This window comes from Grammomys surdaster, unplaced genomic scaffold (genome assembly GCF_004785775.1).
Source record: "Grammomys surdaster isolate TR1022 unplaced genomic scaffold, NIH_TR_1.0 344, whole genome shotgun sequence".
In the NCBI taxonomy this organism is placed as follows: Eukaryota; Metazoa; Chordata; class Mammalia; order Rodentia; family Muridae; genus Grammomys; species Grammomys surdaster.
The window spans coordinates 1810006-1818293 of NW_021604763.1; positions in this window are offsets into that span (position 1 = coordinate 1810006).

Sequence of the window (8288 nt, forward strand, 5' to 3'; positions counted from 1 at the left end):
AGAGAGAGAGAGAGAGAGAGAGAGAGAGAGAGAGAGGAGACAGGGCTAACTCAGTTGTCTCACCTGAGTGTTTATAGGATTTATCGAGTTGGGGAACACTTAGAGAAAAGTTGGGATTAAAAGAGGGATCACTCTTTGTCTCAGGTATGGTGGCATACATCTTTAGTCTCAGCATTCAAGAAGTAGAGGCAGGCAGGTCTCTGAATGTAAGGCCAGCCTGGTCTACCTAGCAAGTTCTAAGGGCTACATAGATAGGCCCTGTCTTTTTTTTTTTTTTTTTTTTAAAAATTTTTGTACCCACTGATTTTTCCTGTTTTGCTTGAGATATTCCAGTCTAGCCTCCAACTCTCTGTGTAGCTGAAAATGGCCTTGAATTACTGATCTTCCTGCTTTCATCTTCCAAGTGTTGGACTAGCCATTTATTCTTTAAAAACACATTCAGGTGAAGATAATGAGTCTTGGATGTAATTTAACAGTCTGAAGTTCAGAGGCAAGGGCTGACCAACAGGAAGAACTGGGATTCTTCAACATAGGAATAGTCTTTAACTTTGGGATCAACGACTTGGCCTGTGATGTTCGTACAGAGAAGTGGGGGATGGAGGGTACTGCTATTGGAAGGACATGGAAGTGAAGAAAAAAACAGCAAAGACACACGGAGACAGAATGCAATGATTTATGAAAACTGCCAAGAGCCAGTGGAGAAAGTCAAGACACAATGTGACTGGAAATCTGGCGGAATTACATGGAATGCCTCAGTTGCCTTCCTCACTGCTGGCAGTACACCCTGGCATAGGCAACTTAACGAGAAAGGGTTTATTCTGGCTCAGTGAGGGTACAGTCCGAAGTGGTGAGGAGGTCAGGGCAGCAGGACACGGAAGCAGCTGGCCACATGTGTCTGTGGTCAGGAAGAGGAGCTGCATGAACGCTTGTGCCCAGGAACCCTCCCCTTCTTTACGTAGCCTGTAATAGGAACTTTTATTCTCCTGTTTAATTGCCTAAGTTTGCTGACTTAGCCTCATCCTGGAAGCTTCTAGCCTCCGTACAATTAATATAGGTCTAGAATGTCTTCTGCCTCTGAGACTTGCTGCTGAATAAGCTCACCCTTTCTAGTTTCCTGAACTCTGGCTGGCTGGTTCAACTCAGATGTTCTGGCTCAAACTCCTCTCCAAGATGACTGATTCCATCTGGCTGATCTCAGCATCTCACTGAGTTACTCTGTTTGGCCTCAAACTAACTTTGGCAATATGTTCTGATCTTCTGGCTCCTTCTCATTCTCTGGCTCATTCTGTCTTCACCTGTGTCTAGCTTGTCCTTTCTCTCTGCAACGTGTCTCTATAAAACTCTCCCAGTAAAACTACCATTTCTCCTTTTATTTTCTCTGTGCTGTTCTCCCTTAAGTAGCCTCTCTTTCCTCTCTGTTCTCCTGAAAGCTGGGCATATCCTGTTCTGTCAAATCTTTCTCTGATTCATCACTTTGTCTGCCACTCAATTAGGCATCACTTTCAAACATGGGTGCTTCCTTCTACAAACTAACTTTACCTTCATTGTTTGGGATTAAAGGTATGTACTAAGGGTGTGTCTGTATTCCAGTCAGAGGGATTAAAGGTATGTACTAAGGGCTGAGCCACACTACAACCAGAAAAAGAATTTTTCAAAGACATACCATAATCTCAGGGTTCACAGTGTGATCAAATATCCTGTCCAGATCCCAAACCTAGGGAAGGATGACACCTTCCATGCAAGTGGCTCTTCCTTCTCAGCAAACGGAGTCGAGGCACACCTCACAGGTGTGCCTGGAGACTCTCCTCCTAGATGGTTTCAGACCCTACAAATTGACTGTCAACATCAACCATCACAGGAGACAATGCTAACAATTTTGGAAACAAGTTTCATGATTCAGGCAATTTATCTTCAAGTGGTATGATAATTCTACTTTATCATGTGTGTGGTGTGCATGTGTGTATGCATGTTTTACATGTATGTGAGCCTCTGTGTGTGTGTGTGTGTGTGTGTGTGTGTGAGAGAGAGAGAGAGAGAGAGAGAGAGAGAGAGAGAGAGAGAGAGATTGATTTGGAGGGTGGTGTTGCAAGCGCATGTAGAGGCCTGAGGAGGATGTGGAACATCATTCTGGATCACTCTTCCATTTTATCCACTAAGGCAGGGCCTCTCAATCAAACCCAGAGCTGGCCAACACAGCTCGTCAGCTCAGTAGTCAGCTTGCTCTGTAAGTTCCCATTTGGTTGCCATTCCCAGCTGGCATTTACATGGATCCTGGAGATCCGACCTCTCATACGCATGCTTCCCAGGCCAGCTCTCCAATCACTTAGTGTTCCCCCGTCCCTCCCGCGAGATTTTAACCTGCATTATCTAACATTCCCTCCCCATCATATTATAGACAGAACTGAAACACGACATGTTAGCACCTGTTAATCTAGGTGAAGGATATACTTTTTCATAATAATGACACTGGGAGAGGTTGTTTTGAAGGAGGCAGCCATCGACTATATTCAGTTACCTGTCCCTCCTAAGGTCAAATAGCCATGTACTCCTAGTACTAATCTTTGGGTGTAAATGAGATTTCCTTTTTAACAAAGGAAAATCACTGTAGAAATAGCTGATACCAGTTCTAGTCTAGATATGTACAAAATAAACATTTTCTAAAGTAAAACATGTCTTATAAAACAAGAAGCTGAATGTGGTGAGGTGTACCTCTAATCCCAGCCCACAGGAGGAAGTCGGGGGGATCAAGAGTTCAAGGCTGGCCTCAATGACATAGCAAGCTCAAGGCTAGACTGGGCTATAAGGTCATTTTAAAAAGGAGAGAAGGGGCAGGAAGGGAGGGACAGAGAACATGCAAGAGAGGAGGAAGGAGGGGGAAAAAGAAGAAAGGAAAGAAAGGGAATAGTAAGAAAGCTGGAAGGCTGTCTTAGGCTTCTAGTTTGTCTCTGCCATTGACTACGGCAGACTGGCTCATGGCTCCGGAAAATGGGTGTGATGGTTTGTTTGAGGGAGTGGCACTATTAGGAGGTGTGGCCTTGTTAGAGTAGGTGTGTCATAGTGGGCGTGGGCTATAAGACCCTAGTCCTAGCTGCTTGGAAGTCAGTTTTCCACTAGCAGCCTTTAGATGAAGAGGTAGAACTCTCAGCTCCTCCTGCACCACGCCTGCCTGGATGCTGCCATGTTCCCACCTTGATGATAATGGACCGAACCTGTGAACCTGTAAGCCAGCCCCAGTTAAATGTTGTCCTGGTAAGAGTTGCCTTGGTCATGGTGTCTGTTCACAGCAGTAAATCCCTAAGACAATGGGAATTCCAAGAACATGGTGCCATCAACTGGCAAGGGAGAGCCTATTGCTCTATAACATTCTAGAGAGCAAAACCACAGGAAACGCGATGGGGACACACAGAATGGATCTGTCCTTTCACGGAGAACCCATCCTCAGATGACAGCACCAGGACATTCATGAAGCCAGTACCACTAATCATCCCTATCTTCTCCCAAGTGTCTGTCCCTCCTTTCAATAGCAGTTTAAATGGCAATTAAAGTTTGACATGTATGTACAAGGTAACATGTACATCATAGCAAAGCTCATGTCAAAAGAGCCTGTGTGTAGGTTCCCAGTGACCAAAGTAAAATAGGTGGTCCCAGCATCAACACTTCAGCTGCCAACTCCTGAGCATGGCAGGGTTTCAATTATGACCTCATGGTGCCCCACAGGACAATCTTCTCTGGCTCCCTTGGAAGAGGCTAGGAAACCAACAGTATCTGAAAACTGGTAACAGCTTTTCGTATGAATTGTATCTTTGGATACAAAGTTTAACATAAAAACTGTATTAGGTTTTATTTTTTTGTTTTTGTTTTGGAGGGTAGGATTTGGTAAAAAACCAAGCCCTGAGGAACCCCATCTCTAGGATTTATTCTGGCTCTGGTTTTGGTGAGGAGGTGCAACTGTACATCATCCAAGAGGAGAGAGAGAGGACACCTATGCTGTGGGCTTTCCCTTGATCACCAGACTGTGTCTTTCCCTAGGAATCCTCTCTGGAAGTCTGCTTTACTAACAGAGATGCTTCTCACATCAATCGAGTTGACAAAATTTACCATCAGAGAAAAGGGGTATTCTCCTGTCCCCCTGCAGAAAAGTGGAGCCCGGGGCATGCACTTTAATACCCAGCTATATGCGCTCAGTCCAAAAAGTTTCTTTTCCTCTTCTCTTCCTTCCTTCATTTCTTCCTTCCTTTCTCTCTCTCTCTCCTTTCTTTCTTCCTTCCTTTCTTTCTTTCTTTCTTTCTTTCTTTTTTTTTTGGCAGTATCTCAATGTACAGTCCAGGTTAGTCCCAAAAATCCTCCTGCCTCTGTGTCCTGAATGCTGGTATTCTAGATGTGTAGCATTATGCTCCAGTACTTAATAATAGAGCCTGGAAAGATGGCTCAACTGTTCCAAACACTGGCTGCTCTTCCAGAGGACCAGGTTTAATTCCCAGCACCCACATGGAGGCTTACAGCCATCTGTGAGTCCAGTTCCAGGGTATCCAATATCCTCTTCTGGCCTCTGGGTAGCAGGCATGTACACTGTGCAATGAGACGCATGCAGGCAAAACACCGTGCACATAAATAAAAAGTGTTGACTAATAATGGGAAAGGTGAATAGACAAGCATTTTAAAAGATTAGGAGCTACCTCAGAAGCAAAGTAAGGATCTCATTTCTATTTTGATTAAAATAGACAATTTTTTTAAAGATTTATTTATTTATTTTATATATATGAGTACACTGTAGCTGTCTTCAGATACACCAGAAGAGGGCATCAGATCTCATTACAGATGGTTGTGAGCCACCATGTGGTTGCTGGGATTTGAACTCAGGACCTCTGGAAGAGCAGTCAGTGCTCTTAACCACTAAGCCATCTCTCCAGCCCTAAAATAGACAATTTTTAAAACCCAACATAAAGTATAAACTTGATATTAAGAAATTATTGCTTGGTTTGGCTTGATCTTTAAAAGTTCCTGTTCTGTAGCCTAGGCTGGCTTCAAACTCATGATCCTCCTGCCTCAGCCTCCTGAGAATTGAGATTATGGTATTCATCTGACTTTTATTACTGTTTTTAAATTTTTATGTTTTATTATTGTGTGTATGTATGATGTGAGAGGGCACACTTGTGAGGACATGCGTGTGGAGGTCAAAGGGTAAGTTTGTGGAATCGAGTCTCTCTTTCCACTTTTGCCTGCATCTCAGACTTCAAACTCAAGTCGTCAAGTCTTTTATTAGTTTATAAGGGCACGACAATGTTGTGGTAAATATTATTTGGGGGTTTCCTACCCCAAACAGGTCATTTACCTCCTGAGTAAATGACACCAATGTTTATATTTATAGTAAACCTTAGTAGCACTAGAGCTGGGCAGCTGCCAATCCGCTACACTATTTTTGTCTGCTTTCTTCTCTTTTCTTTTTTTCAGTCAGACAGGGATAGTTTATTGAGCATACATCCCAGGACTGGTCAACCAGGGCCATGTACACATTCAGGAACTGAGCTATGGCATTGAATTAAGATTCTACAGGGTTTTTAAGCCCCAAATCCACAAGCATCTGTGCCAAGTTATTTCACCAATCAGGATTTAAGGACAGGGGATTTCCTTAGGAACATGTTTTTGTGGTGCACTTATCATGCTCCCATTGAATGGGTATTCAACTGTGGCAGGGGACTTGCCTTGTCTAACGTTCACGTTCTAATGTGTCTACCAGTATGGGACTTGTCTAACATTCATGTCTTAACTTGCCAATCGAGATGTCAGTTACCCACATTTTTGTCTGCTTTCTTGTCAATAACCCCAAGATATTGCTTGCCACAGTCCACCCAGGCCACTCCCACTACAACAGGCCAGCAGCCCTCGAGAACACGTGCTAACAATCCACACCACCCCATGGCGACTTCTCCACCCTCCCTTCCTTCTGTCTCCTCTTCTGTGCCTGAGAACCCAAACCTGGGAACCTCCAGCCCCGCCTACATCTCTTCTGCCCAGCTATAGGCTGTAGGCATCTTTATTAACCAATCATGAATATAGGAGAGCTGGTATAGTTGAGGACTTGCTTGTCTTGGAACAACCAGGTCGTGGGATACAGTTTTTAGCATCTGAATACATAACAGCACCAGACCAACCCACCACACAACAATGACACTATGATTTAATGAGGGTTCCTTTTTCTAACCAGTGATAACGTAATGTCATAGCTATGCATCAAATAACTGGGTGCGGGAACAGATGTGGGGACAAAACAAGATCGACCATGAGTTTCTTCCAGGATAGTCACATGCGCAGAAGGTTATCTGAAAGCAGGTAGCGTGTGCTTGGGTGCTCTCTGGGTGACAGTACCTTGTCCCTATGACCATCATTATTGCCGATGATCATCTATCTCCTACCCTCAACAGCTTCTCCACCTGAACTTTTTAAAGCTGGTGACATCATCCAGTTTTAAACCTAGATAGAAACCTAATGACGAACCTGGCTACTGCACTCCCCCCAACACACACACACACACACACACACACACACACACACACACACACACACAAGCTTCCCAAGCACATTAACATTCTCTCCTCTCTTTTACTAGTGGCTAGCCTAGTTCACTCTTTCATCCCCAGCAGAGAGAACGACCGACCACACGGCCTTCTTCCCAAACACCCTCCCTCACTGTAACCACCACAGCGCTCTTCCTAAATCCAGCATGTAACTACTGTCACAGGCATTAGTCCTCAAATGTGACTAATGGGACAGAATCCGGTGCCGGTTAAGCTTACTATGATGACGTTATCCTAAAGGTACAAATTCCGAGTGTCTGCAGACCTTGCACAAACTATGGAAAATGAATTCCCTCCAGGCGGGGTAGCACATACCTGTAATCCCAGCACAGGGGTATTGTGAATTCAAAGCCAGCATGGGCTACAAGGCAAGAACCTGTTTCAATCTCTACACAAAAGATTACAAATAGTTTCTCAGAATTAACTCTAATTTAATGCGGTATGTTTTGCTGATACCAGAGTCCCTGGAAAAAAAGAACACGCATTGGCCTACTCAGCTTTTCTAGAACAACTGTACATGACTATTCTCTCTCCAAACCTGTATGATTCCCTTATACGGTGCACTCAAGACCGCCTTGCACATTCTGCCAGCCTCACTCCATTCCGCCGCGAGGTGGCAGGAGGCTCACGGATGCCAGCAGACCTCTGCCGGGATCCAGTGACGTCACGCAACCCTAGCGCTGATTGGCTGCTTCACCGATGACCTTGAGGGGAGGAGTCAGTGGCAGAGCCGGAAACATCGGGAACAGCGAAAGCCACGTCCCGAGACCGGGCGTGCGCACTCCGAGGATCCCAACCGCTGTAGAGGCCTCTGCACCTCCTCCTCTGGCCTGAGGGGGCATACTCGCGTCTACCGACGCGGGGCGCAACCTGCTGAAAGGGGTCACACCGCTGGGCGATAGCGAGGGGAGGAGTCACCTTGAGAGGAGGGGTCACAATGACTAGCCGAGTCACTCTGAGAGGTTTCTTTTAGTTAGCGGAACACAAAGAGGAGGAGGTGCAGCACTGAGGGGCTCTGGGTACACCCTGATGTTTCAGTGTCATCCCAAGGAAAGGTCCCCCTGAAGGAGAACGGGCTCCGAGGGACAGCGGCCTTTGAGGGGGCGGGATCCTGCGGAGGGGTGGGCTGTGACGGAGGGCGGGGCTTCCTTGCAGGTGCAGGCTTCTCCGAAGAGAGGGTTATTAGGACAAAGAAGTAGGAGGGTGGTCACCGGGCGGAGCGTCGGAATCTCAACTTTACTTAGGGGAATGGGGATGGAGTGAGGAGGGGTCGGAGCAGGTCAGGGATGCGGAGGCCAGAGGCTCCCTACAGCTCTGGGTACCACGACCGGAGGAGACAGGTGTTAGCGAGCCCCAAGATTTAGGGTGTCGGGGTCAGAAGCCCCTTGAAATGGGCAGTCAGAGTGGGGAGCAGACCGGGCAGGCAGCGGGGTTGATCCGTGGAGCCCAGGGCGCAGGAGAATTCGAGCCGGCAGTCAACCCTTAAGTCGTCCTGTTATTCACGCCCCGGCCTACGCGCGGGTACGCACCTGAGGGGGCGTGGCCGGGCTGCAGCCCGGGCTCCAAGGAGTTAACCGCAGACCGGGCCCGGCCCCGCCCCGGGCAGGCCGCGCAGCCTGAGCCCGGCGGCGAAGCGGAGCAGCAGCCGCCCGCGGGGAGCCCCCCGCCGGCGCCCGGTCTGCGGTTAACTCCTTGGAGCCCGGGCTGCAGCCC